The sequence below is a fragment of the Triturus cristatus genome, chromosome 6 (assembly GCF_964204655.1).
Source record: "Triturus cristatus chromosome 6, aTriCri1.1, whole genome shotgun sequence".
In the NCBI taxonomy this organism is placed as follows: Eukaryota; Metazoa; Chordata; class Amphibia; order Caudata; family Salamandridae; genus Triturus; species Triturus cristatus.
In genome coordinates, this window is record NC_140589.1 from 307,502,125 (window position 1) to 307,529,697 (window position 27,573).

Genomic DNA, 27,573 nt, shown 5'->3' on the forward strand with positions numbered 1-27,573 from the left:
CAAACTCAACTGGGCATGTGCGAAGGTAGAAGATACTAAATATAGTTTGTTTCTAGGCAGATTACAAGAGCAGTTAACACTAAGGGAGGACAAAGCACATGGTGAGCACATGGAAAACAAAATGGCTGCCAGAAATACTAAATGGATTCCAGAAAATGGACAAGATAGCCTCTAAATAGCAGATGGATTCTGCTAATGCTAATCCAATCGCAGCCAATTTACAACAGCACGTCTCAGAAGGCGAGAGACTTTTCTGGTTCGCTCTGCGCAGTACGATTCCAACTGTTCCTCAAGCTGAGAGCATCCCTAGTGACCCACTGCCATTGCTCTTAACAAAGGTTTGTTCTTCCCTCATTCCTCTCTCCATGCCACCCACTAGGCCTGAGACCCACCATATGTCCTCCGCGGACCATGATCGGACAAATCCATTAAATTCTGTTTGGACCATACCTGACTCACAGCTCAATGACCATCCCACCCTTGCTAATTTACCAACCTCGCTATCCAAAGACCATAGAATGCCGCGAGTCCCTAACGATCAACTCCCTCTCCCGGAACTACACATCACCACCTCAGACCGGCGGGACCTACAGCGGGCCCCCCTACACCCCCTAATTTCCTACCACATCCTTTACCCCTCTTCCAGCACTCCTGGACGATATTTCTCTGCAGTTGCACCTTCTCACTTTTGAACTACATGACTTGAAAGCCCTCTCAATTGATCACTTCCCCTTGATCAGCTACTTCCTCACCTCTGAGAACTTGTCTACAACCCCTCCAAGAGCTAAAGATCTCAGGGGCCAGATTCCCACCCCCTCTGTCCCGAAAACCATACCCCTACCTAACGTCCCCTCTTGCCCCAGAAGATTGAAGGCCTACCTGACGTCTTATAATATTATTGACCTACTCAACTCTTACTAGCCTATGATCAACACCAACACCATCTCTCCAGGACAAATACAAACCATCCACTCTAACCAGAGTAGAGAACCCCCTCACAACCTTAGAGCCATCAATATTGACAACCTCACAAGAGTGATCGTCACCCAGACTCCTTCTCCCATAAACTGGTACAACTTAAATGTGGGCTACTCAAGTGCAGGTCAGCCAGTAAACAAGCCTCCGATATCTTCGACCTCATCCAACACAATGAGTTAGACTTGATCATCCTCACTGAAACTTAGCTAAATCCTGCCTCCACTCCTATCCTAGACCTCCTAGTACCTCCTACCTATGACATAATTTGTCTAGACAGAATTTTTAAGTTGGGTGGTGGCCTAGCCTGTATTCACAGGAACACACTCTCGGTTTCTCTATTGGAGTCCTCTCCACCATCCTCCTGTGAATACCTTTGTCTCAGCATTACAAGTAATAACCTGCCGGTGTGCAAACTTCACACTTTTTATCACCCCCCTGGTAACAATCTCCCCTTCATTGAGCAACTTATGGAAATCATCTCTGACAATGTCGACTCGGTACTGTCCCAAATCTTCCTCAGTGATTTCAACCTTCACTGGGCTAACCCCAACGACCACGCTGTATCTTGCCTTAAATCATTCTTAGGTGATCAAGAGCTGATTCAGCATTGTGACCGGCCAACTCATAATAAAGGAGAAATTCTAGATCTCATTATCTCCAATGGTCAATCCATCACATTGGATAGCAATTGGTCTGACCACCACTGCATCCTCTTATATTAACAGGGAGTTTCTATGAGGAAGGCTCAACCAACGAAATCAAAGATCTTGAAAAGGGACCTCAGATCTATCAATTCAGATGAACTAGCAGCCCACTGTAAATCTGCCCTCTCTTCCAAAGCTGACTTGGTTGAGGTTCAGTTACTCACAGACTTTTACAACTCTACCATCTCTAACATCATGGATGACATTGCACCGCTCCAATAAAAAAATGCGTCAACAAGAATATCCAAACCGCGGTTCAACGACAATTTAAAATCTGAAAGCCGCAACCTTAGGGCAGTGGAATGATCCTGAAAATCCAAACCCTCCTCGGACTGACTAAAACTCCTTAGAGATGTTAGGAGCTCCTACAACAAACAAATCAAGTGCGCTAAGGCAGATTACTTTGGAAACCTACTTGAGCAGGGCGCTAACTGCCCAAGAAACTTTTTGAACTGGTTAAACTGCAATCAATAGAAGCTCCAAACCACTATGATTCTGGAGGCAGACCACCCTCATGCGACAAACTGGCTGCTTTCTTCACAGAGAAAGCAAGTCTCATCAATATTGATCTCGCTTCTAAAAAGGTTCTACTGCCATCCTTGGGGTCTGCACCACCTCCTGACCTCTTTGAGAAGCTTATCCTGAACACCAAGAACAATACATCATGGGGCTCCTTCTCTCCCTTCTGTGAAAAATACATCAACAAGATTCTTCAGAGTATCAACCCACCTAATCATTTCAGCGACCCGTTGCCTCTTTCCACCTTCAAAGAAATCAAGAATGTCCTCTTCCCCACCTGGACAAAGATTGTAAATGCTTCACTGTCACAGGGCTCGATCCCAGAATCAAGGAAGCTGCCAAGAAGAAAAGCTGGAAGAACTGCCAGGCAGAGTACTGCCCCTTTGCTGTGATGTTGCTTTGCTGAGTTGGCCTGCAGTTGCTGCTTCTTCCTTGGGCAGTGAAAGGACTGGACTGAACTTTCTTTACTTGTGCTGAGGATCCCCAAGGGCTTGAAGTCGAGCTTGCCTCCTGTTCTGAAATCTCAGGGACTGAAAAGACTTCACTGACCTCTGGGTACTGCCTCTGGAACCGTGGTTTCAGTTGCCACAGAGGGAGGAAAGCAACCGACTAGGCCACCAACTCCGTCGCTGGCTCTACATCCTGAAGACAACGCAGAGGGCACCATCCGCATCTTGCACCGCAAACCTGGTTTCACCGATGATGATGACCGCCATCACAGCAACTGAGCCTCTGCTTGCACCATGACCTGTGGGCACCGCACTCTGCACTGCCTCACTTCACTTCGCCATCCAGGTCTCACCGACACCGTTGCTGCCAATGAGCGTGACTTCTCTGGCTGCATCGTAGATTGGGGAACGGCTTGTAAGTCTCAAGATGCACTTTTCCATCCCACACCGCAGTCCGGACAGAATGACGCCAGCTCCCCGCAAATGGCTCTGTCCTCTGCACTGTGAACTGCCAGCACAGCAACGAGCACCGCCTTCCTTCCACACCACAGCCCCGGTCTCAACAACACCGCTGGACAACCATCTCCGAGCCACTGCCTGCACTGCGGCTTTAGGGCCCGCACGCAGCACCGCTACGTTTCGCATCTCAACCACAACGGTTGCCACGAACGGCCCAGATCAACATGTCGGATGCAATGCAAAAGGTACTGTTTACGAGTCTGTTGATGCCCCTAACCGACGCGGTCTGACAAAACTATTGGATTCTGTTGTTTACAGCATCATGGTAGCACCGGACGGAGCTACCAAGTTCAATGAACTATGGTTTTTAAGTATTCTTGCAAAGTGCATATTTTTTAAGTATTGTATTTTGGATACTGTCGTTTTGGTCTTGTTTAGGATATATAAAAATATCGGATATTTTTCTAAACTGGTGTGGTGTCCTTTTGTAGTGTTTCCACTATATCACTGTTGGTTATGTGCAAATGCTTTACACACTGCCTTTGAGAAAAGCCTGACTGCTCGTGCCAAGCTACCAAGAGGGTGAAGAGGGGTTATTTTAGGAGTGTAATTTCCTTATCCTGACTAGAAGGAAGGGTCCCTGCTTGGACCCCAATTTCTAACAAGCACTATTCAGGATATCTGGTCACGCCGGATTGGGACAAAGTCACAAGTTCAGGCCAACAGTGATAGAGTGTGTGACGGATACAGGGCCCCAGTGGGGCTCACTGAACAAAATTACCTTAATCCTGGGTGCATTGACATTGAGGATGTAAGATACAGTTGCGGCAATGCGTTGGTTTTATTCACACAATGGCGATGATGCGCAGGTCCTGAGCTTCAGCAGCGGAGATATGTCAGCTTCGATGAGGAATCAAGCAATCAATCACTCAGGGAATTTTAAAGTGTGCTACTTACCAGTGAGGCTCTTCCTGAAGGTGTGCAGAGTGGGGGAACGTCTAATGTTTACTGGGAGCTCATTCCAGGCCTTGGCTGTGATGTAGGAAAAGGCTCTTCCTCCTGGTCTAGTTCTGTGGATGCACAGGGTTTCTGCTAGGGAAAGGACGGCGGAACTGAGGTTTCTTTTGGGTACATGGAAAAAGACTCTTTCATTGAGGTATTTGGGTCCGATGTTGTGGAGGGATGTGTAGGTGTGGATGAGTAGCTTGAAGATTACTCCCTTCTCGACAGAGAGCCAGTAGAGGTCTCGCAGGTGCCTGGTCATGTGCTCACATCGAGGGGTGCCAAGGAAGAGTCTAGCCACGGTGCTCTGGATGGCCTGAAGTTTGTGTAGCAGGGAGTTGTTTAGTCCAGCATAGAGTGCGTTTCTGCAGTCTAGTGTGCTAGTTATGAGTGCGTGGGAGACGGTCTTCCTGGCTTCGGGGGGATCCACTTGAATGAGCTGCGATGCGCAGGCTTCAGCATCGCATTGAGGCACCGTCGATGGAGATTCGAGGACCTTGCTTTAGGAAGTTAATTACACAGTGGTGGTTCCAAAGGTTTTGCACCAATGCCGATCCATGCAGCAGATGCATTGCATCAGTGGATATCCACCCGGCATAGGCGATGTGTCGGTTCTGACAGTGGATTCATTGGTTCTACTGGAACGAGCACCTTATGCCCACTTCCAAGGGTACAGGACTGGGGTTGCACCACTTGGAATGGTAGACACATATTGCAGAGTACTGGTGCAAAAGCAGGGTGGTTGAAAGTATTTTATGTCCCTGAGACTTCAGATAAGGAGGTCAGCCAGCTAGCCCTTGGAGTCACTCTGGGTTCAAATGATGCAGGTCCATTCCTTTTCACCCAGGAAAGTGTAAAGCAGTCAGCAAGGCATCAAGGGAGGAGTCCATAAAAGTAGCAGTCCAGTAGAGAGGCAGTCCTTCAGCAGCACAGCAGCCCTTCTTCCAGGCAGAGCCTTCACAGCTCCAGAATTGTACTGAAGTAGTAGTGTCAGAGGTCCAGTACTTATACTTAGTTATGCCTTTGAAGTGGAGGGGAATTCAAAGCATGCCTTTTAAGTGCACAGAGGTCCTCCTTTCCTAGCCTGGTTCCAGACTCACTACAGGGGGTTATGCTTCCCATTGTGTGGGGACAGGACACAGCCTGTTCAGATGTAAGTGAGGCTGGGTCCAGCTCCTCCATCTCATCCTGCCAGGACGGCCCATCAGATCACATATAAGCTACAGAAATACTGACGTATCTGTAACTCCTTGCGACATGATGCGTCATACAGTAAATATGATGCATCCATTATGTCGCAAGGAGGGCGCACTGAGAAGTGACGCATCGCTGCTTTCACGCAGGGATGCGTCACTTCTCATGAATGAGGCCCTGTAATTTTAGTGAAGCTGCAGAGGGTTCATCGAAATTAGATATGTCCATGTCGAGCTACTGTTGAAGTCATTGGTTTTCGCACCAAATCGTCTTGTGTGACAAAGTTGGATTTTGTAGCTGCTAAGGTCACTTTGTTGCTAGGATGGGTTCGACTTTTTATAGGGGCATCAGCTCATGTAGACAGTCATGACCTGTTTTAACTCCCTGGACACCCCTCTGAATTGCAAATTTACCAAATGCCTAATAAAAGCGGACCCAAAACTCATACATCCGGACCAATTTTCAAAGTTCAATAAAATAGTATTTTATCTTGTACACTTTTTTTTATCACTTTCATGGATACTTGTAATAGAAGAGTGTACCATTTTTTCAATAAATAAATATTTGAATTAATTGTGCATAATAAATTATTATCATTATGATTGTGGTTAAAGTGGGGAAAAATAGTAGTATCCACGTTCATAAATGGACTGGTTTTCATGAAGAAAAATATGCAATATTTTAATTTTGTAAAATATTTGTAAATGTTGATTTAGGTGTCAACATATGGGAATGTGATACAAAATCAAAATGTTTTAATCTGTACAAACATTTTGAGTACGTTGTGGGATCATTGATTAACATTTTATCTTTTACAGCCTGATAAATTGGTGGAAACTGTAAAACATATGTGGGCTGTGTAATGGAAAATTGGCATGAGAATTTCCAGTGGAGCATGGTTCGCATCTGAGAATTTTTTGTGATATGAAGAAAATGAATGATTGGCAGAGAAAAAGAGACTGTAAATGCTTGATCTTTGTCACAATATAGAACTTTGTGTAAGTGAAGCATCTACAAAAAGTAAAGCACCATGGGGAAACAACATTCATGGTTGACCAAGACCTGAGCGTGATTTCAAACTTATTCCAATAGAGTGGAGATCAGATAAATCAGACAAGTCATCCTGTTAAAGATATTACCTTCAGATTTAGCCTCTGGAAAGGATATCAAATTCCTTCAGAGGGACAAGGTCCAAGGCTGTAGCTGTCCAGAGTCTCTTGACATGCATCATTGTCAAGCTTATGCTGAAATTATTCGGATTGGCACCACAAGCTCTAAACGGGACAAAGCTGCATTTTTGTGCCAAGTAAGGTTAATTTGCCAGGCCGATAGACTTGCCACCTCATCCCAGTACAATGGTTTACCCTTAGACATAGGTGACCTTCTGCTGAGGTAACACTTATGAAAAATTACATGAACCTGCCTGATTTTATATAAATAAAATTGACAAAAACAATAAAAGAAAAATTGATAGTAATATTCACATTTTGAATACTGAATCAAGTACTATTTGCATGACACCTCAGGTGCGTTTTTTTTAAATTATGTGAGGATAAATACATCGACCTAATTAACATAATGTGGAGTCCTGGTTCCTGTGCGGACCCAATTCCTGTAAAATATCATAAAGCACTACTTTTAAAACCCCATTGAGCAGTACAAGAGATTATTAAAGTGTCACCTAGGTTTGGCCAGGATCCAGTGGAAATAAAAACAGTGAGAGTTACTCTGTTATTTAAGAAAGGTGCGACTTCCCTGGCCCTGTGACTGACTCTGCTCGGACCCCGCAATACCTTGTGCTCTTTCCAGTGTGGCAGCCAGCACTCCAGCCCGTGTGGTTCTCCCCCTCCCGCTGCCGCAAGTCTTCCGTGGCCGCTGTGTGGAGGCGGAGGCAAGGGCGAACCGGACTCAAGCTCCCAGGCTCCCTGGATGACGGAAGCGACGTCACCCCTCACGCGCCCCGAGGCGCTTTAAAATCGGCGCAATACCCGGTGCAGTGGGTGCGACTTCCCTGGCCCTGTGACTGACTCTGCTCGGACCCCGCAATACCTTGTGCTCTTTCCAGTGTGACAGCCAGCACTCCAGCCCGTGTGGTTCTCCCCCTCCCGCTGCCGCAAGTCTTCCGTGGCCGCTGTGTGGAGGCGGAGGCAAGGGCGAACCGGACTCAAGCTCCCAGGCTCCCTGGATGACGGAAGCGACGTCACCCCTCACGCGCCCGGAGGCGCTTTAACATCGGCGCAATACCCGGTGGAGTGGGTGCGACTTCCCTGGCCCTGTGACTGACTCTGCTCGGACCCCGCAATACCTTGTGCTCTTTCCAGTGTGGCAGCCAGCACTCCAGCCCGTGTGGTTCTCCCCCTCCCGCTGCCGCAAGTCTTCCGTGGCCGCTGTGTGGAGGCGGAGGCAAGGGCGAACCGGACTCAAGCTCCCAGGCTCCCTGGATGACGGAAGCGACGTCACCCCTCACGCGCCCGGAGGCGCTTTAAAATCGGCGCAATACCCCGCGTCGCGGGACCGCGCGCGGGCTAAGCCCGGGCAAAGGGTGGGCCGTCTACGGCCGTCAAAGGACGACAAGGGACGGGACGGCCCACCCCCCTAATATCTATGACTCGGTAAGACTGCTCTATGGACTTGGTGTCATTATTCTTATGATCTGTGTAATATTGTACCGGATCCACCCTACCCCATACCATTTATCGCTCTTACCGTATATATCATATGAACTAGTATTCCATCATGTCTAAACAGAAGGGTAGATCGCGCACTATTACGGTAAACACATCACATGGAACTGCTACTGGGTCAATTGATCAATTTTTTAAGAGGGTCTCTAATGTACTGGAAAAAGAGATAGCAGATACAGAAAAGCGCCTCTCAATAGACCTATTAACGGGGAAACGTTCTTCCCTGGGGTCATTAGCGCAAGCTGTCTCTCCAGGGAGGATACAGTTCGACTTAGCTCAGAGCCGTACTCCCTTAACAGCCTTAAGGGTAGAGAATGATGATGACACACCATCCACCACTAACGCTACCACTGTGCCAATCTCAAACTCCTCCTTATCATCTTCAAATACATCTGGTCTATCGAACACTCCCAAACTATTCTCAACTTCCCCACTGCCTTTAGATCAGCATCATAGAGGGGAAAAAATAATACAAAAGAAAACAACAAGAAAAAAAAGGGGGTCTTCGCCTACGATAAATTCCACGAAAATACAAAAAAATCCGTTCTCCCGTTACTCATAATATAAAATTTTCCAAGCAGGCTGGATCCTCCTGTCCCATAGAGATAAACAATCTACCTGCTACTTCTAATCTTTCAGAACCTTTAAACACTTTACGTCTAGAAGTAGACTTTATTAATAAATTAGATGTTCTAATGAAATCCCTCTTACTCCCCCTATTAGAGAGAACACGAATAATAAGTACACATCTAGCTTGGGCAGTAAAATAGAAGGGAATAATGCCGCCCTGACAAAATTGCAAAGTACTTATGACAAAAAGATTGATAATAACCATACCATACTTCCTACTTTGTCAATACCGCACTCTCCCATAAGTATAGCGCCTGCAATAGCAGTCAGTATGCAGGGGAAAAAAGCTCTGTCTAAAACAGACAAATCTAAAAATAGAAAAGAGAAATTCTCCCCTCAAGCTAACTCTCAGGGAAATAGGGAGATTGTTCTATCCAGTAATAAAAGGGAAGGGGAAATCAATGAACCTATTAAAAATCCTTTAGTAGATAAATTCTCTCAACCAGCAAATCAAGCAGCTGGGAGCGATAAGGGAATGTTACCACCTACCCATTTATCCGGAGAAATAAAAAGAATAGTAGATTTACCACCACAATCGGCTCCTTACACGATTATTATGGCAGGGGTACCAGAACTTAATAAGGGAGTTAGAGAGGATCATCACGCCCTAAAAAATAAAACTATCCATTTGCTTGAGCTGAATAGACCTTTACCAGCCCATATCAATGGAGAAATTTTGACAGTGAGACGAGCAATTTGGGTGGGATCAAGACCCAAAGATAGAACTGGTGACGTGATAATCATAAACTTCAAAGACCATAGAGCAGTAAGGTTCATCTGAGATTGGTATGAAACAAGAGGAGGAGCTTCTATCTCCACCCACTACGTTAGCTATTTCTATCCAAGAGACCCAACCTTACACTCGAAATCTATTCCAGTAAAAAACTCCTATTTGGACTGGAAGGAAGTAGGTCCCCGATTCCCGCGCCAAAATATGGACAATTATTGCCCTTATCCTCAGTCATATAGGGAGCTTCACAGTAACAACTATAATTTTCCCCTACATCACTATGGATTCAACGTGCCCACACACAATCGTTTTTCTATTTTTGAATTAGATGAAGTTGACTGACTTAGAAGGCAGTGGAGAGTCCCGCAAATACGGTTTCCTTTAGAACCCTGTATAGCACAAGAGCATTTAACTCTGGAAGGGGTTGATATTGGCAAAACCCTAGAAGATATAGAGCAAGATGTACTAGGTGACCTACCATCTCCAAATGAAGAAGAAACCCCTCTTTTGCAGGAATCCATGGTTGAGCTACCATATACCCTACCCACTGAAGATGGACTCTATCCATCAGGTAATCCAATAAATGGTATATCGACCACAATAAGAATGGCAGCCCATACTACCGCAAAGAGCTCCTCCCGAGAAGGATTAGATCAGATTGAAAGAACTGATGAAACCCAGGAAAATTTAAGAATAACATTTTTATTCTGGAACATCGCGGGGCTCAAGAGAAAAATCATTGATGGGTCTATGCTAAACTACGTACAGGAATACCATGTGACTTGCTTGCAGGAGACATGGGTCACATCTGAGTTACATTTAATGGGGTATAAAACCTTTTTTATTCCAGCAAAAGCTGTCTTGCATGGTAGAACCAAAAGGTGAGCTAACGATCTACATAGCAAATACTCTACCGGGCCTAGAGGTTATAACCCTTGAATCAGAGTTAAACTATCAGATACTAAAATTAACATTTGAGGGGAAAAAGACTATTCTTGTCGTAAATTTATACGATAATTTGCCAGAATCCGATAGACTTGGAACACTGGGGGCTCTCCGTAAGAAACTTGTAACTTGGTCCAAACAGGAAAAAACCCAGGATCCCCCAAGTATTATATGGGGAGGTGACTTTAATCATCACCCCTGTCCTAGAAGTAACACCAATCTCTGCGGAATGGTGGATGAAATAGACGGTCAAATCATTCATTTTAATCATTCACTGGTGGGAAACTTCCTATATGAAACTATGTCCGAATTAGGCCTCATAATATTAAATACTCCAAATTCTTTGAACGGCCAGTTGGAACCAACCTATTTGGGAAGGGGCTGTGAGTCGACAATTGATTATATATTGGCTACAGCCTCATTAGTAAATAAGGTTGGAAACTTTAGGACTCTCATAAATACACTAAGTGATCACGCTGCCCTGACTATAATTCTATCCTTGGATCAAGGTCAGTTTTCGCTTTCCTCTATAAATTCCATTCTTACCCAGCACGAAATATACCTCAAAAAAATAAATGGTTACACCATAGGCTGGGGTAAGATAGACCCCGCAGACCTAACAAAAAGGGTGGTCTGTGCGACATACGAGGCAGTAGTAAAATGCCTAGATACTAACACGGGGGACCAGGAGGTTTTGGATAACTTCAGGGAAATCCTAGATAAGATAAAGGAACATCTAACCAAAAAGTGTAAAAGTAATGGGAGGAGAAAAAGAGGGTGGTTTGACCATAGTTGCTCTATAGCACACAAAAAATTAAAGAAAGCTCTTTCAAAAATCTCTAGAGACCAGGATGAGATTAGGAGGCTAAGAAGAATCTATACCTTAGCTTGTAAGGTCAGGAAACAAGAAGTGAAACAAAGATTATGGGACCAACTTAATGAAAGTTCCCTGAGTAGAAATCCTGATGCTTTCTGGAAACTACTCAGGGCGCCGTTCTTGCAAGACAATAGCAATCAACCAATGATAGACGTCGCAATTGATGGCCCAACGTGGGTAACCCACTTCTCAAGAATGTTTGCTAAAACTCCAGAAGTGGAATCCACAGAAGACAATGCTTTTAATACCCAGCCCAACTCCTTTCCAATTCTGATAGATATTACACTAACTGAAATTACCAAAGCAGTTAAAGCAAGTAAAAGTGGGAAAGCCCCTGGCCCGGATGGCGTCCCAGTGGACTTTTTTAAATTTAATTTAGAATTGTGGACTCCCATCCTAAAAAGGGTATTTGACGCAGTAATGAGGTGTGGCCTAATTAAATCATGGTCACAATCAATTATGGTCCCAGTCTTCAAGAAGGGAGACAGGGAGGATGTCTCCTGCTATCGTCCAATCTCGCTCCTGGACTCTCTGGGGAAGGTACTGGGCAGAGTTGTTCTCCAGCGACTCCAGGAGTGGGTGGACGATGGCAGAGTTCTGTCTGATATCCAGTTTGGTTTCAGGGAGGGCTTTGGGACAATAGAGCAGGCCCTAAATCTGTCCCTAATTATGGGGAAATATGTTTCTGCAAAACGGGGTAGACTGTACATGGTTTATGTTGACCTATCCGCGGCTTTTGATTGTGTTTCTCACTCAAAGTTGTGGATAGTTCTCAGTAAAATGGGTGTGGACCAGATTCTGATATCTTTCCTTCGTGAATTATACATGAAGGCCTCTGCCAGGGTACGATTTGGAGTTCGGGGAGAACTCTCAAATTCATTCGCTGTAGAGCGTGGTGTAAGGCAGGGTTGTGTCCTGACCCCCTTTCTCTTCTCGCTATACACTAATGGTCTCGAGATGGAGATGTTAGAGGGGGCTCAGGACCTCCCACGAGTTGGAGAACGCTCAATACCAGCACTCTTATAGGCGGACGACGCCGTGATACTTGCACGTACCCCTCTAGAATTACAAAAAGCAACGGAAAGGTATGCAAATTTCATGGCCAAATTAGATCTTCGTATAAATATTAAAAAAGCATTCGTCATGGCGGCGGGGCAGGGCAGAAAAAGGGGGAATAGTATCTACTTAGACAAGGAAAGGTTAGAATTTACGGACCAATACCCATATCTTGGAGTAATGATGGATGCGAAGCTAAACTGGAAAACCAGCCATAGAGGCCCGTAAACACCATCTTTTCAGGGCAAATGCTGCCTTAGTAAAATTCTCACAAAAATTGGGCAAGAGACCACCCGTAGAGCTTATTCGAATTTATAAAGCGAAGTGCCTTTCAACAGCACTGTACGGAGCAGGCCTCTGGGGTCATAAAAATACTGGCTCCCTTCAGGTGGCAGAAAATAACTTTTTGAGATTTATCTTGGCGGTCCCAAAACGAGTTTCCACCTTCGCTTCCCATACAGAATTGGGCATTTCTCATATCGAGGACCTTGCAAAAATCGAACCACTTCTATTGTGGTATCGTGTCTGGACTTCGACTAAAAATACTTTCACAAAGAAGCTACTGGTAGATTGTATGTCATTAGACAATGTGGGGAAGATTGAGTGGCTGATGTACATAAAACATTTCTTAATAGATCTAGGATTGGCTAAATACTATTTGACACCAGAACTTATTTCTGAAATACCTAAGAAGGAACTAAAATTAAGGGCACTCTCCCATATCGAAGAATCGCGTATGTGCGCAGAGGTCCAGAAACCTTCGGTTCGCCACTCCATGCTAGTGATGACTTCTCTGGAGATTGAACCATACCTGACGTATGTACAGTCACAGTTTGACCGATTCCTATTGACCAGATTTAGGCTAAACATCTTCCATAGAATGGTAGCCTTTCCTATTAAAAATACGTGGGAGAAGTTATTGCCGGTATGCCCATGCGATGAAATAGCAGAGCAATCTACAATGCATACTGTTCTGTTCTGCAAATATTATACCTCGCATCGCAAACTTTGGTTAGTCCCCGTATTGAAACGGTCAGGTTTTAAGAAGTGCCGCCCAGCCATGTCATGGTTGCAATTCCTTGATTCTGAATTTGTCTCCCTATCTGTTAGTACTTTTCTTAAGTGTATCTTTTATCACAGAAAAAATCTCTGAGGATGTACAGCTGGTCATATAAGGTTGAATGTTAGAATATATTTCTAAACTGTACTGACAATAATTTTTTAGATGGAATTGTTTTTATAAGGTTTTCTGGTTTTCTTGTCTCTTATTAAAACAGTGCAAAGAAGACCTATTACAACTATAGACTTTAAGATGGAGTATTGCAATTAAAAGATACCAAACGTTGTTTTGGATATATCCCCCAAAGCATCCTAGTTTTCCAGTTGGGGGGTTACCTTTTTCTCCCATCTCAAAGATTCATTACTCACGATTTTCTAAATTATAGTGACACTATTTAATGAACTCTTGTGTTCGTGGTTATCTATGTACGTCCCATTATCTTATAAATGCATAATCATAAAGGATCTCTGTTTTTCCACACCCTGTAAGGTTACTACTTTGCACATATTTTATATGTTTGCTCTTATTAGAGCCTTTTTAACACTCTGGTTGTTTTTAACTGATATGACTTTTATTGTATAAATGTTGAAAATGTAACACTGTATTTGCTTTTATGGTTTGTAACCAACTTACCGAATAAAGCTGATTTATATATATTTAAGAAAGTTACGTTGGACCCTGTAGTCTGTGAAAACAAAGACCTGTATCTAAACTTCCTTGTCTAAGCTTCTCAAGAATGCGTTGACTAAGCTTTTCAAGTGTGCTGTGTATAATCAGCTTTTAAAATTATTAGATGCTAATGAAACCGTACATTTGTCACACGTGTGCTTCATGGCTGTTTGTGGTACTGAAGGTGTTCTCACTGCAGTACTTGATGAATTGAGAAAAGAAGCTCATTCAAATAGATAATTTGTCCTGAATGTATAAGATTTATCAGCTCCATTTTATACCATGGATCACCAAATACCTCTAAAGCAAATGCAGGCTCTGAAGATTGGTGGCACTGTGTTAAATTAGTTTTGAAGGTTTTTGTCAGGTCGCACTTTTCAAGTAGAACTACATGGTTGTCAGATTCCAAACCTTTAAGATGCACTGTACCCAAGGGATTCCCCTATTTTATGTAATCTTTATGTACTTCTCCTGTGTGTATTAATCCAAGCAGCTATTTTTTCTGTGATTGTGTATGCCAACAATACCCAGATTTTGTTCACAGTTGATAGTGAAATAAACTAATAAGCTGAAAAATGGAATTCCTGTCGTACAAATGTTCAATGCTGGATAGCTCACATTCAGCTAAAATGTAATGGGGAGAAATTGTGTTACCTTTAAGAAAAACTCAAATCTCTGAGTTCAATTTTTGGCCGCCATCAGTGGGAGCAAACCCTGGTGCAGTGTAACAGGTAAGAAAACTAAGAGTAATTCTGGATTCATAACTTCAGTTGAACGTAACAAATGGGGCAATGCTAAAAACCTATTTTTACCACCTCCGTGTCCTGAAGACATTTTTTAAATTTATTTAATCTTTCCAAACAAATGCAAATTGTGGGTGCTTTAATTTCTACCAGACTGGACTATTGCAATGCCTTATATCTAGGTCTTGTGCAGAAAAAGTTTAGGAAATTATGATTTGTCCAAAATACAGCATTCAGGTTAATTTTGAATTAGACAAGATCTTACTGGGCTTCTGCAGGTGTATAGAAACTTCACTGGCTGCTGGTTGCAGAGAGAGAGAGAAATCCAAGATGCTCTGACTTTTCCATAAAACTGTTTATGGTGGTAAACCAAGTCCATTACATAATTGTATTGTTGCAATTCACACACAGAGACTTGTATGATTGACTGGGACAATGCTGTTGGCTGTTGCTATGTTTAAACATGCTACCGTAGAAGGCAGAACAGTCTTAGCCCTGGCACCCAAGTTGCAGAATTTACTTCCTTTGGAAATTAGGAAAGAAACTAATCTGTTAACTTCATAAATGCAATGAAAACCTGGCTGTTTAGGTAAGCAAAAAAGATGTCTTGCAGTTGTTGACCATGTACAATTCTTTGGTTCAGTTTCCACAGTCAGTTTCCGATCAGTTACATGATACCCTTGGGTGAACTAGCCCTTTATGAAATTGTAAAAATAAATGCATATATAAGAGGAAATATGGAAACTTTAGCCGAACAGGACTACACTTTTATATTAAGGTCCCACTGAACCCATTTTCTGTGTGGGGAAAATGCACAGAACAATACAAACTCTGGGGGATATGTACAAAGAAGTTGTGCAGCATGTTGTTAGCCTCCTGGGCTTAACGACATGCTCCACCACTTTGAAAACGCACGGCTGCACCATATTTACAAGAATGTGGTGCAGCCTTGCGTTTCCCCCTGCGATGGCGCTAAGTTTAACAACTTAGCGCCAACGCAGGCACCCTTGCACCAGAGTGCAAGGGTGTCTGCATGCAGGGGAGGATTGGATATGTGTAGGAAGGTGTCGGTTCCTGCACGTAAACAATCCTAAAATGCCATTTAGTAACTTTCATGTGTGCTGCTTCAAGCAGCACACGTGGAAGCTACAAAATGGCATTTTTTTTAAAAGGTTTGTTTATGTACAGGAAGGGACACCTTCCTGTACATAAACAAACAATGGCATTTTGCTTTTTCTATGTGTGCTGCACAAGGCAGCCCACATGGACAAAGCAAAAACGAGGAGAAATAATGCATTTCTACTCGTTTTGCTAACTTAAGACCAGGATTTTCCTGGACTTGATTTTGGCACTGCCTCCTGTGTACGCCACCATTGTACATAGGGGCAGTGTCAAATACAATGGGTGTTGCGTTGAGAAAACTAGAGAAGGTTTGGAGGAAACTCTGCTTATCGAAAGACTAAAGAAATGTCTGAGTCAGATGAGGCTTTACAATCATATAAAGAAACTGTTAAAAGTAATGAATTATTCCTTCAAGGACAGTGCCTTCCTAACATCTTCCAGAGCCCTAGTCAATACTGTAGGCTTTCTGGCCAATATGAATGCTTTAAATATGTATGTACATTCAGAGGTATAATTGAACAGGTTAAGTTTATTTTTTACTGACACAATCAACAAGATTAGATTAGAACTGAAGAATCGTGCTCCATCAGATGTCTTGAGGACATCTGAGCAAACCCAACTGATTAGAGTAAGCAAGACCCCACTAATGATTACAAACTTTTCCTGAGTTTTTGATTTCCTCTGTTGAGGAGGTAAAAAATGAATCAAGATCAGTAAACCGTCATGATCTGTGTCTGGGCTATTTGGCAAAAGGTGGTGGGGATTTGATAGCACCATATTAATGCAGATTATTAATGTCTGCATATAATTAGGGCCAGGCCCTCAAGATTTTAACTATGTGGTGGTACACTTGGTCATGAAACAATATAATTTAGAAGAATAGCTAGATCTCTCCAGCTTTAGACCGAATTCTTTACTACCCTACAGGAGCAAATTCCTGGAGAGCTTCATGGCTTGTTTGCCTCAGGAGTTACTTGAAACATCTGGAGTTTTTTTAAATTATCAGTTAGGCTTTCAACCAGAGTTAAGCATGGGATTATTCACTATGAGGGTATTAAATGAACTGAGGATGATGGTTTATCATGGTAGTTTTTTGGGGCCCCTAAGTCTATTAGACCTATTAATAATGGCACACCATTACAAATAGTAGAGTCCTCATTTATGTAATTACTGTGTGTTCTAGTATGCGTTGGCTTTTTAAATATATTTAAAATGATGACAAATGAAGAGAAAAGGACCCATGAGATAATGGTACTACCTTGGAATGTGAGTGGCCTAAGGGTTCATAGTAGAATCAAGAAGATCCTGGAATTATTAAAACTCTCTAATAATGACATCATATTCTTACAGGAAACGCACTTGCATTGCAAGGAATGTGTCGGGGTCTTGAAGAGCCACAAATGAGTAGCTCAACTTGCCTGCACTAACCAATTATGTAATGTGAAAGGGGTGACAATCTTATGTAAAAGCTCGGCACAAGCCAGGAAAGAGAGCTTCATTGTGGACCCTGGGGGGGGGGCAGATGGGCAACTAGTAATTTTAAAATACACATCACTGGGTATACATTGGTAGGTTACTATGGGCCAAATGTAAACGATCCGTCCTCACTCAGGGAATAACATAAACTTCTACTTTATACAAGGTACTTTATTATCATAGGGGGAGTTTTCAGCACACTGTTGGACCGTGCACTGCATAAATCCACAGTAAGACCAACAGCAAATGTATCTAAAATGAGTGAGAGCACACATCAATTAATAAAGAATCTGGGCCTGGTAGATATTTGGAGGCTAAGGGCAGGTCATAGAAAGAGTTTACAAGAACAAAAAATGTTCTCATGCTTCTAGGATAGTCTTTTTTCTAACAGATATAAAGCTAAGTAAATACATTACTACAGTTGTACACCAACCAGAACATCTATCTTCTCAAGCCGCTGTAAAATAGTTTTTCTCCATTGAGAGTCATCAACCTCAGTCTGGATGGACCCTAGATAGAAGCCTTCTAGGGGAGAAGGATGTTGTAAATGCTGCAGAGTTCTTTAAGATGAATGAGGCCTCTACTCCGGCCCACATTGTGTGGGATGCATTTAAAGCTTTTATACATTAAAAGCTAATAACCTATGCAGCATATAAAAGGAAAGAAGGCAAAAATTAAATTAGAGAACACAAATTAAGAATCAATAAGATTCAGAAAGACTTGGCAAACTGTGTACAGATTAGTGTAGGACTATAACTCCACAGGAAATTGAAAGAGGCCAAGGAAAATTTTGCATCAATTCTGGAATGTGGGGTCCATTATGAGTATAGGGAAGTGTTTGGGAAATTATTACCCTGAAAAACAAGGCAAGACAATCTCCCAAATGAGATCAAGGAAGTAGAGATCAGTGCCACCAAAGAACACTGCCTGGAAGATCATAGTAATGGGAGGGCATTCATGGTCTTCCAGGAACTATACACTGATGACACAAAAGCAACACAGGCAGAAGTTAAGGAGTGGATTCAACAGGATACTCTCCCTAGGTTAGATCCAAATAAACAAACATCTCTCAATCAGAAAAGAATCCCCCCAGGAAATAGATAAAGTAATCAGGCAATCAAAGAAGGGAAAAGCTCCAGGTCCTGATGGCTTACCAAATGAACTATATAAGGTTTTAAATGAGGAGCTGACTCTGTTTCTCACCAAATTGCTGAATAGTATTTACATTCACCACTTGCCCCCTCCATCCTCATGGAATGAAGCAGTAATAACACTAATCCTAAAAACCTAGCAAGGACCCAAAACAATTTAAGTCGTATAGACCTGTTACAGTGCGGAACGTCAAATTCCCCCTCCGGCACAGACCAACTACCTCGGCATTCCAATTCACTCAAATACATCCATTGGTGGGGCCCATAACACCAATATACTTACACTCCGTTGATCTGTTTTCTGAGGGAAAGTACGCTTCCCAACGCTGACCTGAGAGGAATACCTTTACCTTACCCTTAAACACATTGCCCTCAGACTCCTAAGATATCCCTCTCATAAGGAGATGGATCATTTAGTTGTTATTTGAATAATGCTCATCTATCTACACATTACTTCTTTACCACATTTCTCTTATTCAAATAATCGACACAACACATTTGTCAATTAATCAAACATTCTTTATCTAAATTAATTGCAAGAAAATTAGAAGTCATCATTAGCATTTCAGAGCATCATATTTACCTATTCTGGTTAAAGTCGTCCTCTAAGTCAATCAGTCAAAGAAGAATTTATTCAGCAAAATTAGGCTGCAATTCAGTCTTTCAAAGATTCAGGATAACAGCTGTCCAGCAGTGTCACCGTCCTCTCCGTCAGCATAACGTCAGGAAATCGAGTTTGTCAAAGAAGAGCAAGCCCTCAGCATCAGCGTCAGAATTTGTTCAATTCCCTACCTACTTTTATAATGAAAATAATGTCAAAAAGTATCAAGATAGGGGTTTAGAGAGTCCGGATTGGTCAATTTGGGGTCGCGAGGTGAAGTTCTCACATAGTCCGCAATATGAAGTCATCGCACTTGCTAGTTCCGTTTTTTAAATCAAGCATTGTCTTTTGTCTTGGATGGGTTCCCGGAGCGTCCTTGGAGGGTACATGTTCTCCCGGGGTCAGGTCCAGGCCACTGCTGCTGGTGGTGACGCCTGCGCACTTCACCCAGAACCTCGTGTTGTCAGGGCAGTCACGTTTAAGGTCTCGTTCAGCCATCTCGTATAGGTCGAAATGGTCAACTTAAGCAAAAGAAACACAAAAACGTAATTATAACATAGAAATGGCTAATAAAATGCTATCCCCTTGCTAATACCCATATGTGTGTGTATTTATCTAGAAGAAGCAACACTCAGAGCGGTTTATGCTCACTGAATAAAGCACAAATCACAAATACATCACCAAAGCAACATATAACATGCAATATTCTAGTTTTCTACTATTAATATGCGTACTCAAGTTAGTTTACAATTAATATAGCCATGCAAGGTGCAATTCCCACGTGTAATTCTTTTGTTAATATAGTTGGTGAGTTATCACTTCAAACAAATTAATAATATTACAATTAATTGATTATTCATTTTAATATAAACATGCAGAATGGGGGGTATACAAAATTTTGTATTACCCGCTCCAGCAATCCCCCCTTTGGTGATTATTTCACCACACTAATTTAAAATTTTGTATCCCTTTTACGGAAATTTCGAATTGATTTCTTGTTTCGTTCATATTTCAGTTTCCACTGTTTCTTCTCTTTTTGCTATTTTATACATGCTATCCTTTAACTCTTCTAGTTCTATTTCTTCAAATTCTCTTTCTTGTTTCTTATCCCTTCTCCTTAAGTTTTCTCTTTTTATTCTTTTCTGGTTTTTATTCTTTCTACAACAAATACAACCTAGTCTAATTATTAATACTAAAGTAATCACACAAGTTAATGGAAATAATATCTTACCTATAAATGTACTACCTAATTTTACTACAAATTCTTTAATAGCTGTTATTTTCTTACCAATCTTCTCCCAAACACCTTCATCCTCCAGTGGTACAATTTCGTTATGCAATTCTGTAATGTTTTTAATATAAATTTTCAAATCTCTACTTTCGTCAGGAATGTAAGTACAACAATGTTGAACTTTCAGCTTTCCACAGACTCTTCTGCCAATAAAATATCAAGGGCAAGTCGATTTTGCTTTACCATTCAGCACGCATGGCAACCATTTCAGTATTTACCAATATGAATCCTCCAGCGGTGCTTGTTGACAAGCGATCCACTACTGTTGAAAGTTTTCTAATTTTATTTGCATTCAGAGATATTCCCACTGCGGGTATCAGTACTCCAAAAATGTCACCCACAATTTCAGTCCAAGACTCTCTCTTACTACGTGCTAAATAACTACCTAAACTATGTATACCATCTTCTCCTCTATCCATGTGAAAAATCTTTGGAAAAACCAGGCCAACATAACATGTGCCATACCAATGGTCTGGCAAACGATAATATGCCCTGTTCCCACAGATAAAATACAGTCCTGGAAAGACTGGATCTCTTCCACCTTTAAATCCCCATCCTCCCATGATTCGATATGTATCATGGCACTCACTATTCCCTAGAAAATAATTGTCATATGCCGTCTGATTCCTTCTTATACACAATTTCCCTTTGAGGCCAATCTAAAGCCATAGTTGGACTCATTTCTCCTCTTAAAGGTTTCTCCGTTTCTACATCCCAAACCGTTTTCTCCACTTTCCCTTCTGAAACCTTCCTTTGCATTTTCCATCTCCTTTCTTCAACCATATCCAAAAATGTCTTCTCCTCTTTCTTTAAACTGCAAGTCAAGTTATTTCTAAATATATATTCTAAGGTTAGTTCATTTGTCTCTAAGAAAAATTTACCTAATACCTTTGCAGGTTTTACCTTGTTTAGTTTGTTAATTGCTGGTTCTTGTGAAAATTTAGTATCTACATCTGAAAAATAATACTCTAATTTACCTGTTTGATAAAATAGACTACATGTTATTCTATATGTTACAGGAAGGTGATGATAAGTCACTCCTTCAGATACAGATGCAGGTAATTGTATACATACGTAGCAATCCCTTACGTCCATTGTTTTTCCATATTCATACAACAATTTTGAAAACACATTGTTAGAAAAATCTGTTATTGACCTATCTTTATGTAAATAGTTTTTAGCTATTCTAGTTGGAACTACCTTTTGAACTTTCCCTATATTAGTTACGTTATCACTATGTCCTTCTAATGTATCTACAGTAACTTTAAATGAAATTAGTAGAGCAAGAATACTCCACAGAAGCATTAATAATCCTGTACAACAACAACACATTTTGCACCATCTTCTAAGGAAGGTACATCTACTTTTGCTACTTTCTATGTTTGCCATCTTCTAAATGAGCCGTGTCTTTTGACTTAGCCTCTTCTACTTCACAACTAGTTTCTAACCCAAGGCTTCTAAGCACCTACGTGGTTCTACCAGTTTTTGTCTTTTTCAGTATTTTATTGTTTTTCCATCAGTAATTTTCTTATCTCATTCAGTTTGGCATCTCATCATCTTTCACTTTCCCTTCGTTTTCGACATACAGGTTGTCCTGATTATCCGCTTCTTCTCCAATATCGGATAAGATAGCTCTCAGGATTTCCTATTCTTCGTCTTCCTCAACCACTTCCGGTACAACCACCTCTGGATTTCCTTGGCTATCCGCCTCTTCCTTCACTTCAGGCAGGGCCACATATGTCCATTCCGGTGATTTATACTTCTGGTTAGGTTTTCTTGTTCTTTTGTTTTTTCTGACTACTGTCTGTTCTTCTTCTTTCGATTTTTCCTGACTCATTACTTCATTCACCTGTTCAGCTCTTGGCGAATTTACACGTGTCAGTCGATATCTCAGTCTCTTCATTTTGTTTGGCCACACCTCGTCTTTGGCCGCTCTTTTCAGTTTGCTCCCTTTATCATACTTTTCGGTTCTCCAAGCTCTTTTTCTCAGAACTCGGCCTTCTGGTATTTCATCTTCGCTTTTCTCAGATTCTGTTTCAACTTGCTTTTTACCTTCATCAAGTTATTTTTCCACCTCTTTTGTTTTCCCTACTTCTGTCCCACCTCAAATCTCCGTCACGCAATCTTCCTGCTGACTACTTGTCCCTGCTTCTAACTGGATGTTGAAGTTCTCTACACCTCCTCGGGGTCTTCCGCAATAATCTTTCCCTCTCTCTCTGTATCTGGCACCTGTCCATCTAAAGGTGTTGTTTCAGGTGGAATTTCTCTCAATCTTCCATCTGGCACTTCCTTCTCACAGATTTCTTTTATTGTCTCTCCACTGTCCTTTTCTTTGTTCTTCCTCTGTTCTTTCTTGGATGAATGAGCTCTTGGTTCTGTCTCTGAGTCTGAACTGGATTCAGAAATCTGTAATCTTTTCCTCAGGGAGTTACTTCTGGGGACCCAAGTTAACCTTGGATCTGTCTCCCCCCTTTCAGAGTGTTCTCCTTCTTTATCTTTTGGCTCTCCGTCATCTGACTCAGTACTGGATTCTGACTCATCAAAATACTCCTTTTCTTTACAATCAACTGGATTTGGAATTCTCAAAGTATGACGTGCATGGATCCAGTTCTTCAATCCAGCACACTTCACTGCTGTTGTTCTAGTCAAGATGACTTGCCTTGGTTTTCCCCACCTGGGAACCAAACAGTTTTTTCTTCTGTGTACTTTTATCCTTACCCAGTCCCCTGGGCTTAGATCATGAGCTGGCTTCTTTTCAAGAGTGGTGGCATCCGCTCCAACCTGATGAAACACAGAATGAACTGCATCAGCCAGGCTTTTACAGTATTCCAATACCATGTCATCAGTTATTGTCATCAGCTTGTTGACTGGTATAAATACATGTCTCATTGCACGTCCCATGAGGATCTCATGAGGACTCAAACCAGTAGTTCTGTCTGGTATTGATCTAATAGCCATGAGTACTAGAGGCAAGACATCGGGCCATTTCATACCTGTGGCTAAACACATTTTCCCTATTCTGTTTTTGATAGTACCATTCATTTGTTCTACTACACCAGAAGCCTCTGGTCGGTAGGCACAATGCAGTTTTTGTCGTACATTCAATGCTTCACAAATCAGTTTTATGATCTCATTATGAAAATGTCCTCCTCTGTCTGATTCGATTGTTACTGGGAACCCAAACCTAGGTATAAATTCCCTCAACAATAATTTTGCCACTGTCATTCCATAATTGCTTCTTGTTGGGAACGCCTCTACCCACCTGGAGAATAGGCACACCATCACCAAAACATACCTCAACCTGTTACAAGGAGGCATCTCAATGAAATCTACTTGCATTCTGGTGAAAGGCCCTCCCTCTCAACCTATTGTACCTAGACTCACCACTGTCTTTCTTACGGGATTGTACTGCTGACAAATTAGACATCTTTGACAAATACTTTCCGCCACAAGCCTAAACTTGGCATTATACCAAGTCTGTTTAAAAGACCTAATCATGGCATCTCTCCCTATATGTCCCTGTCCATGATACATCCGTGCCATGGCAGACATCATGCTATCAGGCATAACTGGTCTTCCATCTCGATAGACCCACACATGATCTTTCTCTCTTGGTGCACATCCTGCTTTTACCCACTGTTTTACTTCTTCCTCTCCTGCTTCTTCCTGCAATTGTCTTACCTCATCCCATGTTCCCACAGTGTTAGTAAACATTGGGAAACAAGAAACCAATTTTCTTTCCTTTGCCCGATTGATTGAATTCTGATTTCGTGAACAATACTGTGCCATGTCATTGGCAAATGTATTTCCAGTGGCAATGTAATCACCACTGCGACTATGAGCAGCACATTTTACCACAGCCAATTGCCTAGGCAGCTGTATTGCCTCAAGCAACTTTCCAACCACTTCAGCATTCTTAATGAGAGTCCAACTCGAGGTCAGGACCTCTTTGCAGCCAAATTTGGCCGAAATCATGGACCACCCCGTAGCCATACTGGCTATCAGTTATTACAGTCACTCTCACACTTTTCCCAATCTTACAGGCTCTGGTCAGGGCAATAAGTTCAGCTACTTGGGCCGACCTTACTCCTTTCAAGTATGATGCTTCCATCACAGCTGCAACTGTACATACCGCATATTCTGCACTCAGCACTCCATCATCTGTTCTCAAACAAGATCCATCAACAAACACGACATAATCACTTTCTGGTAAAGGGTCATCTTTTATGTCAGGTCTTGGTTTTGTACAAAAATCAAGTACATCCAAACAATCATGATCTGCTTCATCTCTTACCTCTACATGCTCTACGTCAGGCAACAATGTTGAAGGATTCACATTCACGCATCTCACAAGACTCACATTTGTTGCACCCAAAATAACCTTTTCATACTTAGTCAGTCGGCTGTGCGTCATATACTGAGTACGACTCCTTGTTAAAAGAATCGCCACATCATGAGGCACAAACACTTTCACAGGATATCCCATCACAATTCCTTCACTCTGTTCCAAACTTCGACATGTAGCAGCTACTGCTTTCAGACACCCAGTATAGGCTACAGCTACTGGGTCCAACATGGATGAAAAGTAAGCAATTGGTTTCCCTCAGTTTTCCATGCTTCTGTACTAGAACAGAGAGTGCACATCCATTTCTCTCACTGCAATACAGCTCGAACTCCTTATCATAGTCAGGCATACCTAATGCTGGCGCTTCACACAATCCTTCTCTCAACTACTTGAATGCTGCCAACTCCTCTTTGTTCAAATCAATTGGATCTCTCACATCACTTCTTGTCAGTCGTACCAAAGGTTTTGCAATCAATGAAAAATTGCCTATCCACTGACGACAATATCCAACCATTCCCAGAAACATTCTCAATTCTCTTTGGGTCATTGGTGGACTCATTCTTTCTATGATCCTGATTCTGTCTATGGTTATTTTCCTGTGTCCTTTCTCAATGCTGTGTCCTAAATATTGGACTTCTTTCTTACAAAATTGTAATTTTGATGGTGACACTTTTAGTCCTCCATCGGCCAAATGATTTAACAAAGCTACCATGTCTACCACACAAACTTCACGAGTTTTTGATGCCACAAGTAGATCATCGATATACTGGACTAGTACTGAATTTTCAGGCATCTCTAGACTCTCCAAAGACTTTTTCAATAGCTGATTAAATATTGAGGGGCTTTCTGTATACCCCTGTGGAATTCGGCACCATGCCAAAATACGCTCGCCGAAACGAAATGCAAAAATTTGCTGACTGTCATGGTGCAATGGGATGGAAAAGAAAGCATGGCATAAATCAATCACTGTGTACCATTCTGCGTCATGAGGGATCTGATATAAAATCACAGATGGATTCAGTACAATGGGACAACATGGTACAACAATTTTGTTTATCTTTCTCAGATCTTGCACTATTCTGAACTACCCACTAGGCTTTTTCAGTCCCATTATTGGTGAATTACATGGACTACTCATTATTTCTCTCAAAATTCCTTGTTTTATCATTTTCTCAATCACAGGAGTAACTCCTTCGATTATTTCAGGGGTCAATTTATATTGTGGGACATTTGGATAGCATACTCATTCTTTTACAGTTATCTTTACTGGATCTGCATTCCTCATCAATCCTACATCTTCTCCTGTGAACTCCCAAACTTCTGCTTTTACTGATTGTTTCAATTATTTTGGTAGTTTGTCAGGGTTGAATACAGCATAGGTTCCTGTAACCTCTTTCTCTCTATTTGCCAATGTCATTTTATACAACACATCATCATCTGGTGTTTCAGCGGCTATCCCATCCGGAGTACAAAATATAGTGCAATTCATCATGCACAATAAATCTCTACCTAACAAGTTCACAGGACTGGTATCGCACACTACAAATCTGTGCATTTCAGAAAATTTCCTTATACTAACTTTCACTGGTTCTGTAAGGTAAGTTTTAATCTGTCTGTTGGAGACCCCAACTACTTGGATCGTTTCATCTAAGAGAGGAAGATTCTTAACATCAGCTGATATAACAGTTGATCGAGTAGCACTGGTATCAACAAGGAAAGTAATATTTTCATTATTAACTTTTCCATCTACAAATGGGCCTGTCTGGTCTACTTCTAGAGTTGCGCCAAGTACGCACTCTTCTTCCTCCCTTCGGCACCGTCAATAACCCTCTTCTGAATCGCTTTCATCGCGTTGCAGCCAATACTGCAAAGCAGCGCTAGCGCGTTGCGGCTTATTTACCTGTTCTTCGTTGTAGAATCCATTCTCCCTACTATACTTCTGTCAATTTTTGTTCTGTGGAAAAGGTGGTTTTGGCACCTGATTCTGTTGTGTTACACCCTGCTGTTGACGTTGCTGTTGACCACTCACCTCATTCTGCACCTGTGGGTTCAAGGATGAATTTTCATCATTAGTACTTGGTGGATTCTTACACTCGGATTTCCAATGCCCTATCCTACCGCAATTATGACACAGAAATTTCTTTTTAGCTTCTTCAATATTCCCTTTATTTTTCCCAGGATTAAATCTTTGTTTTGACCCAGCTTGTTCCACTAATTGTGCTTCCTGTCTCTCTGCTACTTTTACCTGTGCCCACATTGCCTTCTCTTTTAGTTTTCGCTGTTTGCCTCAATTTCATCACTGAAATATTTAGCATGTCTCAATACTTCGTCTATTTTCTTATTTTGCCAATCTACCGTGTGCAGTTTTATCATTTCACTAATTTCTGGACGAAGACCATATACAAATCTGTATACGAAATGACTCAAATCCTTGTCACTCAAATTTTCATCTCCACTAAATTGTTTAAAGGCTAAGATTAACCTCTCATAATAGGCATGTACTGATTTTTTGCTTTCCTGATGTGTTCTGTCAATTTTCACCCAATCTGTCTCTTTAGGGGGTACCTTGTTCTTCAGGAATGGCATAACCTGTTCGTATTTCTTCATTACCTCAGGGTCTGGAGCTCCTGTTTTAGAATCCCTTGGGTATTCCTGTGTCGGCCAATCTATTACTATTTTACATTCTGTCCATAGATCTGCTGGTACAATTATGTCAAATAGGCTGTTCAGATCAATCCACAATACTTTGGATAATTTCACAAATCTGTCCACCTGTCTATACCATCGACGGGTTTTTCACGCAGTCGAGGGAAGTCATTCGTAAATGACAAAATATCCTGTCTAGTCCATGGGACATGCACATATCCCCCTCCTGGAATCTCTCTCAT